Source organism: Diceros bicornis, chromosome 1, assembly GCF_020826845.1.
Source record: "Diceros bicornis minor isolate mBicDic1 chromosome 1, mDicBic1.mat.cur, whole genome shotgun sequence".
In the NCBI taxonomy this organism is placed as follows: Eukaryota; Metazoa; Chordata; class Mammalia; order Perissodactyla; family Rhinocerotidae; genus Diceros; species Diceros bicornis.
The window spans coordinates 25,324,143-25,341,318 of record NC_080740.1 but is presented as its reverse complement, the minus strand read 5'-3'; the positions used below and the strand labels follow the sequence as shown (position 1 = coordinate 25,341,318).

General features: G+C 36.0%; 1 protein-coding gene across 2 annotated transcripts in view; it reads right to left on the bottom strand.

Annotated features, from left to right (window-relative positions):
• Positions 1 to 333: 333 nt before the first annotated feature.
• Positions 334 to 17,176, bottom strand: part of FAM174A (family with sequence similarity 174 member A) — a 66,101-nt gene continuing 49,258 nt past the window's right edge. For both annotated transcript variants that reach the window (XR_009217464.1, XR_009217458.1), the window contains 2 exons: positions 2,124 to 2,351; positions 334 to 882 (listed from right to left, as the gene is read on the bottom strand). The gene's annotated coding sequence lies outside the window, so the exon portion shown is untranslated. The remainder of the gene's footprint in view (positions 883 to 2,123; positions 2,352 to 17,176) is intronic.

Below are 17,176 nucleotides of genomic sequence, written 5' to 3'. Positions count from 1 at the left end.
AGGTCAGTTCAGGTAAAAAAAAATCAATATATACTGAACTTAACAATAATGGTTACATTATCCCCTCAATAACACTCAGCAGTCTTATACCAGGAGAAGAGAAAACAAATAATCAAGATTACCCAAGCTAGATATTGGCAAGGTGAGCCTGGAGGAGGAACACTAATGTGGCAAGTAGGAAGAGTGGAGGTGGAATGACTTGAGTGAAACTTAACTGTATATCAAATTAGTATTATAACCACAGGGGAAAAAAATTGTGCAGCTTTTGAGCACAACTCAGACAGTACATCATTAGTGAAATATTCTTTAAAAAAAAAGAATTGCAAAGAAATCTTAAACTTCTCCCAGTAGCTTTATTGTTAGTAAAAAACATATATACTAGTATTGTAATTTTATAAAGATTGTATTCAAATTGCAGGCGAAACCAAATAAGTAAATGTGTTATTGATACTGGTGACTAAGATTTTTTTACATAAAAGAGGCAAAATTATAAAATCAAAGGAGTTAAGAAAAATTCTGCCATGTTAAATATATTTAAGTTAGACATGTCAATATTAACTCATGACTTTTAAGTTACTGAAAGTTCACCTCACTTTAGTGGTAATGAGCACCCCTAAAACCCAGAAACTCAGATCTTGGTTTGCATACACCCTGCTAAAATAAACCAGGGCTCTTGGACACATTCCAGGATTAGAATAGAGAAAACACAACACGAGCCTGGGACCTTTGTTGTGCAAGAAAACAAGGAAGCCTAATGGGAAGGTTGTCAAAAGGACCCCAAGTCAGCTTGAAGGGGCTCCCACTGGCCGATTAAAGCATCACAAGTCACTGCACTGAAGGTAAAATATTGAATACATAAAAATCCGTGAATCCGTTGTGACACTAAAAAAAGAGGAAAGATAAGAAAAGTTTACATTTGTATAACAGAATATATCACAAAAATAGTTATATTATTATATCAATGTTGAATAAATGTGAAATCACTGTGTTGACTATATTCAGTAAAGAAGTGATTTCTAAAATATACAAATCAGTTTTCCGATAAATATGAAGGGGTTTTACTTGTCATAATTTTTACTTTGCCAAAAATGAAAGTTTATAAACTTTGCTCCCTAAATTATACAATGTTTAACAGGTACTTATAGGAGAACTTCAAAGTTTTTTATATATTTCCTATTGCTACCAACACTGGTTCACAAAAAAAAATTACTATAAAGGAAGATGAATTAAATGTATATGACTTGGTGAAATATTTTCAATGAAAATTATAAACTCCTTAATGAAATGATAATATCTTAATAATAAAGTCACTTTTATAATAATTATAACCACTTTAATAAACAATTTAATGTAAAAATAAGAAAAAAATCAATATTTGTATCATGCCAGGGTACGTTTCAAAAAATGAATGTACCATACATCTATTCAAAGGAGATTCCAGAAGGGAACTCTCAAAGAGTCTTCCTATTTGCTGAATTTGTTTATTTCTAGTAAACAATACAACCAGAGATCCTGAAATTCATGGGCAAACTAAAAAGCTCTTGTATTCTGGGATGAAGAGATCATAAATCCATGGCACTGACATGAAAGAGAGTGAAAGTGTTCACAGAGTTTATTTAGCTGTAAAAGTGAAGACGGTGGTCTTCAAATAACTTATGTGACTGGGTGGTCGCTTAGGAAGCTGCAAATATGCCATTTACAATCTTTTAAGAAACTGCAGTTTCTCTGTGAGAATGTTTGATTTCCTGTGAGAATTGTCTCTTTCTTTTATAACTTAGTGTTTTCTGATTATAACTTGATAAATTTCCTGCTTCTCTGAGTTCTTATGAAAATATAGTGCACATATGTATTTACATCTGTAATTTCATGAAATCCCATTATTCAAAAGTTGTTACTGTTCCTTTCCTGTGTATTTACACAGATTGATTAGCAAAAACAGAAGAGATGCCAGAAAGACATTCCTTCTTACGGTTATATGCCAAATGAAAGCAAATTCTCAGTAATTCTGAATATATGTGGCAAAAGGGGACAGAGGATAAGGATAATTCAAAGAATTTCTCTTAGGAATTTAGACGTGGTGGTGCATGTAATAACATTTCAATTGTAAAGGCATGTGGAAATACCTCAGGAGTAGAAAAGTCATCCAAATATATCCATCTCTGGCATGTTTCAGAATGCAAAAGGGAGAGCATGAAGTGTGTGCACGTGCACGCACATGTGCTTGTGTATTGTGGGACAGAGAATTCCTCCAATCACCTCTCTGGGACTGTTGTTTCTCCTATGTAGATGGTATGCAAGTTTTTGTCCAATGTTTTAAAATGTCTGGACCTAATAGACACAAGTAGATGTGGCTAGAAAAGATAAAGGATACATGAATAAGTCAAAAAAATGCGCTTCTAAAAATATAAAATTGTTTTCTTTCAGAAAATTGAGGAGCATTTTTAAGCAATGTACTAAATATTTAATTTTCCCTAAGAATCTAAATTAATTTGCTTAGCTAGTGAAGCGTCCTTTAGGACAGAGACAAGTTTTAAGTTCAGTGTTTCTCATTCTTGGGAAATTCATTCATTTACTTCACGGTTATTTATTGATCCTGCTCTACATGCCAGGTACGATGCTAAGAGTTGAGGACAAAGTAATGAACGAGGCAAAAAAACTTACATTTAGTATACATATCTGTGTTGGTGGTGAAAGGGAAGGAGACGTCAATATAAATAAGCACATAAGCTAATTTTAGACTGGGAATAAGCAAATGAAATAAACAAGACATGGTAATAGGGAGTAATTGTGCTCAATGATGGATAAAAATGCACAGGGGAGACCTCTTTGGGGAAATGACATTTAAACTAGATCTAAATCATAGCTGGACCTGACTAGCTATGTGAAGAACCAGTGAGGAGTTCCTTAGAATGAATAAGTAACTTGCCCAAGGTCAACCACCCTGTTAGAATAAAGCCTAAACTCTAACACAGATTTTCGCACTCGAAGGTTACTCTTCTCAGCACAGAACATTTCTATCCATATAATTAATCCTGTTCAAAAGTGTCAGATTCCTCTTCCTCTCTTTGCTCTCTTCACCTCTTAGTGTCGGAGTTCTCCAAGACTTGATCTTTGAAACTTCTCTCTTCTCCCCCTATGCTACACATATGACCTTTGCAATCATGTTCATCTCATGCTTTAAACACCACCTAGAGGCTGATGACTCCTAAGTGTATCTCTGCAGTCTGGACCTGTTTCTGATCTTCAGACTTATATTCCTAATTGCCTACTCGATAACAACAACGTCTGATAGCCATATCAAACTTACACATCTTGAAATGAGATACTAGTAGTCCTTGTTCAAACCAAGGAGTTTGCCTTAGGCAAATGTAATTCCATCCTTCCATTTGCTAAAGCAAAACAATTTGGAGTTAATCTTTACTCCTCTCTTTCTTTTATAAACTGTCTCCAATTCATGGGCAAATCCTGTTAGCTACACTTTCAAAAAATGTCCAGTACTTCATAACCAGGTAATTTCTTCATATGTTTTCCAGTTTTTGCTATGTGTATTCTGCTGTTTAATATATTTATGATTTTCTAATTTTAGAACTAGATAAATAAAATTAGATAAATAGAATTAGATAAATAGAAAATTATATATTTTTATTTCTATCAGTTTCACTTTTCTAATTTGCCTATACATTTCTATTAATCATGTATTTCTTGCTCATCTTTATGGTTGTCTTCTGTTTCTTTTTTCTATTTTATACAAAGCCTCCTAAGTCCCCTAAACTACTTTTTGTTCATCCCTTAGTAGTCTAAATATGATACTTTATTTCTACTGACTGTTATATATGTTGCCTTGACAACTCTCATATTTTATTATCTTTGGTTGTGAGCTCATTGCTTTATGTTAATCTATGGGATTCCTGTGGACCTAAACTGGGAAAGCTTTCCTTAAGATAAGATTTGCTTCTGCTTCTTCAGGTAGCTGGGAAGCACCACCCACATGGGTGGTGCTCTAACCATTTTCAGGTGAACAGTTTCACTAAGAAGTCCCAGCTTCAGTTCCTCCACCATGATTCTGGCCCAAAGCTCAGTATTCAGACAGCTTTTGTGCAGCTGATATCCATTGTGCCTCTACTTGCTGCCTATATCACCAGCACCAGTTCTTGTCTTCTGTTTGCTCACTTGTTTGGGAGGGTTATCCTTGGAGACCACTACTACCTCCTATGAGACCAGCAATGCCTCAAAGAATGTATCATATCTACAATCTCCTTGTTTTGAAGTTAGAGGGTCTTTTATGCCACCAATCTACTATAACACTGGCCAAGGAAGAAAAATTGGCATTTTTTACTTTTTGTTTTTACAAATGGATATAGAAAATACGGTTGTTAATTTGTTTTCTCCTCCTGCAATTCTCTCAGGTTTTACCTTGTATTTTTTTAGGCTATGCTTTAGATACATACAAGTTTATGATTATTATCTTCCTTTTAACGTTAAGGAACCTCTGTGGGGGATCAAAATTTGCCACCCCAAAATGAGTCTCTTTGGCTTGATTATTTTTAAGAACAAAAGACTCAGAAAGAAACTTTGACCTTCCCCCTAACTGCCTAAAAAAATTTAAGATAGAAGGCCTGTTCCAGAAAGGAACTAATACCTTAGATAACTATGATATAATAAACTAGGTGTGGTAGCCAGGGAGGAACCTAGCCCTTCCCCATGTCCCCCTGTCTTTGCATGGCATGGCAAACATTTGTTTACCAAAGATTTGCTTTTCCATCACCATGTGAATTACTTTCCTCTCCTTTTAAGTCCCAAACCACTACCCCCAACATCCTCCTTTGTCTTTAGCTGAAGATGGTATTTAAGGTGGTAGCTTTGGCTATTTTGGTGAGTTACTCATTTTCCTGGGTTTCTCCCATGTATACATGTTATTAAATTTGTTGATTTTCTGATGTTATTCTGTCTCATGTCAATTTAATTCTTAGACCAGCCAGAGGAACTAAGAGGGTACAGGAATATTCTTCCTCTCCTACACCTCCTTTATTTATATCCTATTTAATTAGTTTGCCTTAAATTCTATTTATAATGCTACTTTTCTCTTGTTAGTCTTTGCCTGGTGAATCCTTTGCCACCCTTTTATTTTCAACCTCTTTATTTTGTTTTACTATAGGTGTGCCTCTTTTAATGAGCAGATAGTTATATTTATATAATTCTAATCTTTGTGTCTCATAAACATTAAGTTCATTTCATCTATCTTTATTATTGACTTTAATACTAATGTGTATTTGGTCGTACCTTTGTAATCTTGTACATACACTACGCTGCTTTTGCTTTGTTTTCCTTTTACCTTTTTTGAATTCATAAGTTCTTCCTTTTCCTCCATTACTCATTAAGTTACATATACTAACTTCATTGATCAGCCTTAAATATTGAACAAACTTATTACCTTTATATGTTTTCTTACAAAGTTCAAAGCCAGCACATAAACATATTTCACTTCCTCCCCATATTCCTCCTTTTTCCATCTTCTTCTCCCTCTAAACTTATACTTATTTCTATTTAACAACTTGGTTCACCAATTAATTTTTTCACCATTTCTTCTTTCTTTCCACTCTTTTCTTCTGGCTTCATTTTATTTCTTGTTGAAGTGTATCTTTTAATAGTTTTCCCCGTAGACGTCCCACAGCTATTAAACTCAATTATGTTTTGCTTATACACATATTTTATTTTCATTTTTTTTTTTTTTTTTTTTTTTTTTTTTTTTTTGTGAGGAGATCAGCCCTGAGCTAACATCCGCCAATCCTCCTCTTTTTTTGCTGAGGAAGACGGCCCTGGGCTAACATCGGTGCCTATCTTCCTCCACTTTATATGGGACGCCGCCACAGCATGGCTTACCAAGCAGTACTTCGGTGCGCGCCCGGGATCCGAACCAGCGAACCCCGGGCCGCCGCAGCGGAGCGCGCGCACTTAACTGCTTGCGCCACCGGGCCGGCCCCTATTTTCATTTTTGAGTAAAAGATTAGATGGATATAGAATTCGAGGTTTATAACAATTTCCCCAAAGCAGTTTCAAAATATAATTCTATTTTCCTCTGACTTCTTCTATTACACATGAAGTCTGCTATAATTATTTTTGTTGTTGTTGTTAGTAATAATTCTTTTTTCTTTGGTAGTTTTGGGGTTTTCTATTTGTCTTTCTTATTAAGTAGCTTTATTAGAATGTATGAAGTGTATATTTTATTTTTTAGTCTGCTTGCTTTATTATTTGTCAATTTAGTACTCTCGGCTTTCTTCAATTCTCAAGTTTTAGCCATTATAACTTTCAATTGTATCTCTCCCCACTTATCTTCTGTGCTGCCCCTAGAAATTCAATTACACACTTGTTGAGTTTTCGTCTCTCTCTCTGTTCTAAAATTCTGAATGATTTTTCTCAGTTTTACATTTCAGTATACTAATTATATATTTGGAAGTGCCCAGTTTACTGTAGAGCTTTTCTATTAAAATTTACTATATCAACTACTGTATTTTAATTCCAATATTTTAATTGGTTAATTTTTATATTAGCCTGTAATTCACTAATAACTGCAAGCTTTCATTCCATAATTCGAGTGTGAGACTCCTAGATGCTCACTAGCAGATTTTGAGCAAAAGCAACATGTATCACTTCTACATGTGGCTCATAAACCCCCCACCCACGCTTTCCCTTGCCCTTTCCACTTTCCTAGGTCCTTCAAGATGGTGATAAGAGCAAGTGTGAAGCCAAGTACTAAAGACGGAAGAACCACCTACAGATCCAGATCACTGAACAACTGTATGCGTCAAAGCCAACACCAAACTAAAATTCCCACTCTGTACTATTATGTGAGAAAGAAACAAACTTCTTGTCCTTTAGGTCAGCAAATCTTTAGCTTGAAAACTCATCTTGCATTGGAATGATTTTCTTTTCCACCAGATCACCCCTCTCTGTGCAATATTTATAGGTCATCTGAGCCCAGCCCAAGGGATCCACAGCTCAGAAATAGGTCATCTAAAAGTATTCAGAACACTAGACGACAGTATTCCTGTCTTTAGACCAGCATATGGCTTGGCCAGGATCCAAGTTGTACTGCTGCTCTTTTAAGTCCTGCCACCACATACAAGCAGTTTGTTTCTCCTGTAAGTGGGCAAAACTTTACCGACCACATTTGTGTAGCTAGCCTGGCTTTGTGACCCAAGCATGAGCTATGCTGTCTCTGTCATTATGCAAAGGTTGAAATTCTAGACTCCTGTTCCTGACCCAGCATCTCTTGGATCACAGGGCTTCATTTCCTGTTGGGACTTCCAAAATATTTCTTGTTCACGTATTTTTTTAGCACTATGATATTGTTTTACTGTTTCATGAACTATTTCTATATATTTGTAGAAGTGAGAAGAGGTATTCTTGTGTACTTAATCTAACATCATGACTTCTATAATTTATCCTAAACAATGAGATGTATGCAGAGATATATATATAAGAATATTTATTTTAGCTTTTTTATAAAAAATCAGAAATGAAATAAATGATTGACAAGGTTTGATTAAATAAATTACACTATTCCACAGAACAGAATATGTGCAGTCAGTAAAAATAATTATATTAAAGACTATGCCAAAACTGAACATATATTAATTAAAAAAAATTAAAAATAGCTGCTTATACTATAGTTCATATATGTATATTTACGCGTTTGCATTTTTTTTGAGGGAGATTGGGCCTGAGCTAACATCTGTTGCCAATCTTCCTCCTTTTTTCCTTTTTTTCTCCCCAAAGCCCCAGTAAATAGTTGTACATAGTTGTATGTTGTACATAGTATGTCATAGTTGTACATTGTACATAGTATGTCATAGTTGTACATCCTTCTAGTTGTTCTATGTGGGCTGCCGCCACAGCATGGCTTGATAGCGGTGCATAGGTCTGTGCCTAGGATCTGAACCGGTGGTGAACCAGTGAACGAATCCCAGGCTGCTGAAGCGAAGCACACGAACTTAACTACTACAACACTGGACCAGTCCAGTATTTGCATGTTTTGAGTGTGTGTGCATACATTTATAACATGTTACAGTGATAGGACATCAGGTTATTTTAAATTTGTAGGCTCTGTATTTGCATTTTCTAAAATTTTTATGATGAACTTTGTTTTATTTTAGAAGACAGGATAAAAAGTTGAACTTCTATAGGTAATATTAGATTTTCACAGCAAAAATAGAGTTGGTGTTAACTGGCACTGTACTTAAAAACATATAATTAAGATATTTAGCTTGTGATCTGTTCATTCTATTGTTTCTGGCACAAAAACAATACCTATACTTATTTACAACATTTTAGGACTGAAATCTGAGATCTAGAACTTGCTGCTTCATCTGGCATATGTTTGACAAACAAATGGATCTTCCATTATGCCCCAAGGGCCAGAAAACTTGGGCTCTTTCAAACAAAGCAGTAAATTATTTGTTAACTTCCTCGTGGTTCCATTAATGACCAGATAGATCAGCACATCAATGAAATGTGAAAAGTGTACTAAGTTGATGGTGGTATGAAAGATTCAGTGAATACAAAGGGAAGAAACAAATTGATCAAAGAATCAGTAGAGGGAAATTTGCCGACATACATTCCTTACAAAACTCTAAGGGAAATAATGAGGTAAATGAGAGCAACCGAGAGAAATATCAAGAAAGAAGTGTTTGAATCTTTGAAGATGGCTTTTTGTGTGTGTGTGTGAGGAAGCTCAGCCCTGAGCTAACATCCATGCCAATCCTCTTTTTTTTTGCTGAGGAAGACGGACCCTGAGCTAACATCCATTGCCAATCCTCCTCCTTTTTTGTCCCCAAAGCCCCAGTAGATAGTTGTATGTCATAGTTGCACATCCTGCTAGTTGCTGTATGTGGGATGCTGCCTCAGCATGGCTGGACAAGCAGTGCATTGGTGCGCGCCTGGGATCCGAACCCAGGCCGCCAGTAGCGGAGGGCGTGCACTCAACCGCTAAGCCATGGGGCTGGCTCCCCTGAAGATGCCTTTTTGATTGTGTGTAAATTCAGAAAAATATTAATATAGAAATTTCTGTTATGAACTAGGTCTTAAAAACACATATTTGAAACAAAATCTAGAGGGCTTATGCAATTGGAAAAATACTGGACTCGATGGCTTTTAAAGCACTATTTATAATTTAAGTTCCTTGAGGGCTGGGCAAATAACTATTATTTTTATTTCTGAATATATCAGTTTAGTGCTTTCCATGTAATAAGTGATCATTAAATCACTGATGAATTGAATAGAATTGATTGAAGTTTCCAAAGTAAAAAGTGGTAAAAGATATTATATAAATGTGAAAAATGACAAGGTTGAATTCAAAAAACCTATCTTTTGATATAAATATTTTGTTCTCTATTTAACATTTCTATATGGCAACTACCCGTTAAAAATTTGGGGGTTTTAAAAGATTTATCCTTGTTTTAATTTTTCCTGTGCCATTTACTTACTGTTTCCCTTTTTAAATCTAAGAACTGTGGGAGTAGAAATAGATATTTCAAGTGAAGCATTTTAAAACCCAAGTTCATAAATAATTAATGCATCTTGGCATAGAATTTAACTGATGCACACAAGAGCTGGCCTACCCAATGAGGCTGACTTTTCCCTAAGCTTTGAAGGCAATTACAGCTTTAAGCTTTTTAGACGAAGAGAAAAATGAAAAGAAAAACAAGCCTACAACTATGGGGCAGCTATGTTTATGAACTCTGATGCTCAGCCAATAGATATTTTTGCATAAAACAAGGCCTGCTAACCATGGAAACATACACCTAAATTGTGTTAGTCAGCCAACTTTGATGGTGAGACACAGCTGTAACATAGAGTCTGACTCTAACACCACCCTTGGCAGGTTTTCACGTTGTTTCGGCTAATATACATAGGTATTCACTCTGCGAAAGAGCATGCTAAGGACCAAAAGCATGCTGCCAGAGTACAAAGACAAGAGAAAGAAATAACCAGAAAACAGAATCTAGATCTCCACTAAGGAGCACAACTTATTAAAGGTCCCTTTCTGATCTGTCACATCGAATATCATCCCTCACTATTTCTAAATCTCTTTAATTAACCAAAAATTTTGGATAATGGCATTCATCTTTTAAAGGCAAGGTATTGGTGACAAACTACAGAATAGGTCAACAAGGCCAAGGTGATTTCTTTATATACTCTATTTTTTATGTCCACAAAAGATAAATATTTTTCATACATTCTATATATTATATACTTTATATCCTTTTATTTTTAGATTCTCCCATGAAATATCTATTTATTCCCTACCATTATTAACTGAGATACTTCCAAAACCTTAATGCACTGCATTTCAGTAGCGATCTCAACTCTTTAATTTAAGTTTCAGTAACTCTGAAACTTATCTTTAAGCCCAATTTTTGTAATGTATAGAATAAAAAAAGTCTTGAGCCCTATGACTCATTTTTTAAAACCACTTCCTATCATAATAGGATAAACATTAAAAGGTCAACCAGAATTAATACCAGAAAGTCTACCATCCTCACAATCATAATTTCAAATATCTTACAACCCCAAACCATTTTCCATCTGGAAAACTTATCTTTAATAATATTCCTATTATTTCTGCAATACTTTGATTTCAAGATCACCAACCCATTGATCTCTTCGGTCCATCAAGACTGTCATGTTTTCATTTCTCTCATTGTTAATCATTTTAATCTTCACTTGCAAATACTCCCAAATGCGTTGTCTTCCACTCTTTCTTTTGCACTCACTTGGCAAAACCTAAACCTAGTTCTACTCAACTATAACATAAAGAGCTTAATGCCTACACAACTGTCATTCCCCATTCCCTTTCAGACAAAAGTACATAATTTTTTTCTTCTAGCCATACTATCTTTCATGACCAGTTAATTTAGGTAAGGCTGACTCAAGTGCAGATGTAGGCTCTGATTAGACTAAGACAACCATGTTTTCCCATTCCACTCATTGTGGAGTGGTTGAAGCATGAAAATTTTGGCCAATGAAAGAAAGTTTTCTAAGTGGCTTCCAGAAACAGTTACTTTACCCTTACAAAGACATACTGGTGGGGCCGGCCCGGTGGCGCAAGCGGTTAAGTGCGCGCGCTCTGCTGCGGCGGCCCGGGGTTCGCTGGTTCGGATCCCGGGCGCGCACCGACGCACTGCTTGGTAAGCCATGCTGTGGCGGCGTCCCATATAGAGTGGAGGAAGATAGGCACAGATGTTAGCCCAGGGCCGTCTTCCTCAGCAAAAAAAGAGGAGGATTGGCGGATGTTAGCTCAGGGCTGATCTCCTCACAAAAAAAAAAAAAAAAAAAAAAAAAAGACATACTGGTGCTATGGTCCATCTTCTTTGCCTAGATATCTGCATATGGCTCCTAAAACTGTGGCAGCCATTTTGCAACCATGAGGGAAGCTAGTCATAGAAAAGGTCAATACTTTGAGAATAGCCAGGGGAAGCAGCATGAACTTTGGTTACTGTGAACCATTGGCTTAACCAACCCTGGAACAATACAATGTTGGGATTTTTTTTCACTTGAGAAAATAAATCTACCTTACTTGTTAGGTTTATTTGGGATCTTGTCTTACTTGTGTCCAAAAGTATTCTGAGAAACCTGAGATACTAAACTAGCAACTAATCACATACCTGGTTTCCCTTGCAAATTATGATCAGTAACTTTGAATAGACACTATATACCACTGAGCACTGAGTAATTCCATATCCTCCCTAGTAATTTGCTTTTCTATTGGCTCAAATTGCTATTTTATACCATCTCCCCTTTTGTTTTTTTTTAAGATTTCTTCATCATTTTCTTAGCTCCATTCTTTTTGTTTGTTTGTTTGTTTTGAGGAAGATTAGCCCTGAACTAACATCTGTTGCCAATCCTCCTCTTCTTTGCTGAGGAAGATTGGCTCTGGGCTAACATCCGTGCCCATCTTCCTCTACTTTATATGGGACGCTGCCACAGCATGGCTTGATAAGTGGTGTGTAGGTCCATGCCCGGGATCCGAACCTGCAAACCCCAGGCTACTGAAGCGAAGTGCACGAACTTAACTGCTATACTACTGGGCCAGCCCTCTTAGCTCCATTCTCACTGATAGTCTTGTCAAAATCAAATGTGAAGTGACACCAGCATCATAGCAGAGTGAGCTTTCCTGTAAACTCTTCCCCTGATAAGATACAACCACTCCATGACATGTAGTGGTAAGGCTGGCCAAAGTCAATGACAAAGAAACAATATCAAGGACAGCTAGACAAAAACAAAAAATAACGTACAAAGGAATTCCCATCAGGCTCTCAGCGGATTTCTCAACAGAAACTTTACAGGCTAGGAGAGACTGGAATGATATATTCAAAATACTGAAAGACCAAAACTTTCAGCCAAGAATACTCTATCCAGCAAAAATTTCCTTCAAATATGATGGAGAAATAGTAACTTTCCCAGATAAACAAAAGCTAAGGGAGTTCATGGCCACGAGACCCCCCACTACAAAAAATACTAAAGAAGGCCCTCAGGCCTGGAAAAAAGAAAAGAAAGGGAATACAAAGCTTGGAGCAAGGAGAAAAATAGGTAGACAAAATCAGAAAAATAGTAGATCTTTACCGAAATAGGTTAGCAACCACTTAAATACCAAAATCAAAGATCAACGGAAGGAATTCACCAAAAATAAATATAACCTCATCACTGTAAACACACACCCACAACACAAGACAGAATAAAGTATAACAAGAACGACTTAGAAGGGGAAGAGGAAAGTGATTGAATTGACTTAGTATAAGGAAATAAGAGGCCATCAGATAATAGACTATCTCATACACAAGATTTTTTATACAAACCTGAAGGTAACCACTAAACAAGTAATCAAAACAAAATCACATATGATAAACAGAGAGAAAACTAGAAGAGTCATAAGACAGAACAACCAAACTGAATTGGCAGTCTGAAACAAATGGGACAAGAAACAAAGGAAATGCAAAAGAACCAGAAAATAAGTGACAAAACAGCAACATTAAGCCCTCATCTATCAATAATTACCGTAAATGTAAATAGACTGAACTCTCCAATCAAAAGATACAGAGTGGCAGGATGGATTAAAAAGCAAGACCCAACAATATGTTGCCTCCAGGAAACACATCTCAGCTCTAAAGACAAGCACAGGCTCAGAGTGAAAGGATGGAAGACAACACTCCAAGCTAATGGCAAACAAAAGAAAGCAGGTGTTGCCATACTCATATCAGACAAAGTAGACTTCAAGATAAAACAGGTTAAGAGAGACAAAGAAGGGAAATATATAATGATAAAAGGGACACTCCACCAAGAAGACTTATCACTTATAAATATATATGGACCCAACATAGGAGCAACAAAGTACATAAAGCAACTATTAACAAACCTAAAAGGAGACATTAACAACAACACAATAATAGTAGGGGATCTTAATACCCCACTTACATCAATGGATAGATCATCCAGACAAAAAGTCAATAAATAGTGGACTTAAATGAAAAACTGGAAGAGATGGACCTAGTAGACATATACAGAGCACTCCATCCAAAAACATCTGACTACACATTCTTCTCAAGTGCACATGGAACATTCTCAAGGATAGACCATATGTTGGGAAACAAAGGAAGCCTCAATAAATTTAAGAAGATTGAAATCATAACAAGCATCTTTACAGACCATAATGTTATGAAACTGGAAATGAACCATGAAAAAAAGCTGGGAAAGTGACAAAAATGTGGAGATTAAACAACACGCTACTGAACAACCAATGGATCATTGATGAAATTAAAGGAGAAATCCAAAACTATCTGGAAACAAACGAAAATGAAAATATGCCATACCAAATCATATGGGATGCAGCAAAAGTGGTCCTGAGAGGGAAACTCATAGCGAAACAAGCCCACCTTAACAAACAAGAAAAAGCCCAAATAAGCAACCTTAAATTACACCTAACAGAACTAGAAAAAGAAGAATAAACAAAGTCCAAAGTCAGCAGAAGGAGACAAATAATAAAAATCCGAGCAGAAATAAATGAAATTGAGACCCAAAAAACAGTAGAAAGGATTAATGAAACAAAGAGTTGGTTCTTTGAGAAGATAAACAAAATTGACAAACCCTCAGCCAGACTTACTAAGAAAAAAAGAGAAAAGACTCAAGTACATAAAATTAGAAATGAAAGAGGAGAAATTACAACGGATACCATGGAAATACAAAGGATTATAAGAGAATACTATGAGAAATTATATGCCAACAAATTGGACAATCTAGAAGAAATGGATAAATTCTTAGACTCATACAACCTCCCAAAACTGAACCAAGAAGAAACGGAGAATCTGAATAGACCAATCACAAGAAAAGAGACTGAAATAGTAATCAAAAACCTCCCAAAAAATAAAAGTCCAGGACCAGATGGCTTCTCTGGTGAATTTTACCAAACATTCAAAGAAGATTTAATACCCATCCTTCTCAAACTATTCCAAAAAATAGAGGAAGATGGAACACTTCCTAAATCATTCTATGAGGCCAACATCACCCTGACACCAAAGCCAGACAAAGACAATACAAAGAAGGAAAATTACAGGCTAATATCGCTGATGAACATAGATGCAAAAATCCTCAACAAAATATTGGCAAACCGAAAACAGCAATATACTAAAAAGATCATACACCATGATCAAGTGGGATTTATACCAGGGACGCAGGGATGGTTCAACATCCGCAAATCAATCAACGTGATACACCACATCAACAAAACAAAGAATAAAAACCACATGGTCATCTCAAAAGATGCAAAGAAGGCATTTGACAAAATACAACATCCATTTATGATAAAAACTCTCAACAAAATGGGTATAGAAGGAAAGTACCTCAACATAATAAAGGCTATTTATGACAAACCCACAGCCAACATCATACTCAATGTGGAAAGACTGAAAGCCATTCTTCTGAGAACAGGAACAAGGCAGGGCTGTCCACTCTCACCACTCCTATTCAACATAGTACTGGAGGTTTTGGCCAGAGCATTAGGCAAGAAAAAGGAACAAAAGGAATCCAAATAGGCAACCAAGAAGTGAAACTCTCATTGTTTGCAGATGACATGATTTTATATATAGAAAACTCTAAAGAATCCACTGGAAAACTATTAGAAATAATCAACAACTACAGCAAAGTGACAGGGTACAAAATCAATCTACAAAAATCAGTTGCATTTCTGTATGCTAATAACTAACTAACAGGAAGAGAGTTCAAAAAGATAACACCATTTACAATTTCATCAAAAAGAATAAAATAACTAGGAATAAATCTTACCAAGGAGGCGAAAGACCTATACAATGAAAACTACAAGACATTATTGAAAGAAATTGATGATGACATAAAGAAATGGAAAGACATCCCATGCACATGGATTGGAAGAATAAACATAGTTAAAATGTCTATATTACCTAAAGCAATCTACAGATTCAACACAATACCAATCAGAATCCCAGTGACATTCTTCATGGTAATAGAAAAAAGAATACTAAAATTCATATTGGGCAACAAAAGACCCCAAATAGCTAAAGCAATCCTAAGAAAAAAGAACAAAGCTGGAGGCATCACAATCCCTGACTTCAAAACATACTACAAAGCAACAGTCATCAAAACAGCATGGTACTGATACAAAAACAGACACACAGATCAATGGAACAGAATTGAAAGCCCAGAAATAAAACCATACATTTACGGACAGCTAATTTTTGACAAAGGAGCTAAGAACATACAATGGAGAAAGGAAAGTCTCTTCAATAAATGGTGTTGGGAAAACTGGACAGCCACATGCAAAAGAACGAAAGTGGACCACCTGCTATCGCCATTCACAAAAATTAACTCAAAATGGATCAAAGACCTGAAGGTGAGACCTGAAACTATAAAACTCATAGAAGAAAATATAGGCAACACAGTATTTGACATTGGTCATAAAGGAATCTTATCGGATGACATGCCTACTCAGACTAGGGAAACTAAAGAAAAAATAAGCAAGTGGGACTTTATCAGATTAAAGAGCTTCTACAAGACAAACGAAACCAGAATCAAGATGAACAGACAACCTACCAGCTGGTAGAAAACAGTTGCAAAACATATATCTGACAAGGGGTTAATCTCCATAATATATAAAGAACTCACACAACTGAACAACAAAAAAATGCACAGAAGAAATGAACAGACACTTCTCCAAAGAAGATATAGAGATGGCCAATAGGCACGTGAAAAGATGTTCAACATCACAAATCATCAGAGAAATGCAAATCAAAACAACACTAAGATATCACCTCATACCCGTTAGAATGGCTATAATCACCAAGACAAAAACAACAAATGTTAGAGAGGATGTGGAGAAACAAGAACCCTCATACACAGCTGGTGGGAATGCAAACTGGTGCAGCCTCTATAGAAAACGGTATGGAGATTCCTCAAAGAATTAAAAATAGATATACCCTATGATCCAGCTATCCCATTACTGGGAATCTATCCAATGAACCTGAAATCAACAATCCAAAGAGGCTTATGCATCCCTATGTTCACTGCAGCGTTATTCACTATAGCCAAGAAGTGGAAGCAACCTAAATGTCCCTCGACTGATGACTGGATCAAGAAGATGTGGTATATATATACAATGGAATACTACTCAGCCATAAAAAAAGACAAAATCGTCCCATTTACAACAACATGGATGGGCCTGGAGGGTATTATGTTAAGCGAAATAAGCCAGAAAGAGAAAGACAAACACTGTATGATCTCACTCATATGTGGAATATAAACCAACACATGGACAGAGGAAACTGTATTGTGGTTACCAGGGGCAATGGGGGTAGGGGGTGGGCACAAGGGGTGAAGGGAGACATATATACGGTAATGGACAAACAAAAATGTACAACCCAAAATTTCACAATGTTATAAACTATTAAAACATCAATAAAAAATATAAATAAATAAAAAAAATCAAATGTGAAATCTCTCATTTTTTCATTACACTCATGCATCACTTAATGACAAGGATATGTTCTGAGAGATGCATCGTTAGGTGACTTATGGGTTGTGCAAACATGAGAGTGTACTTACACAAACCTAGATGGTGTAATCCACTATACACGTAGGCTATATGGTACTAATC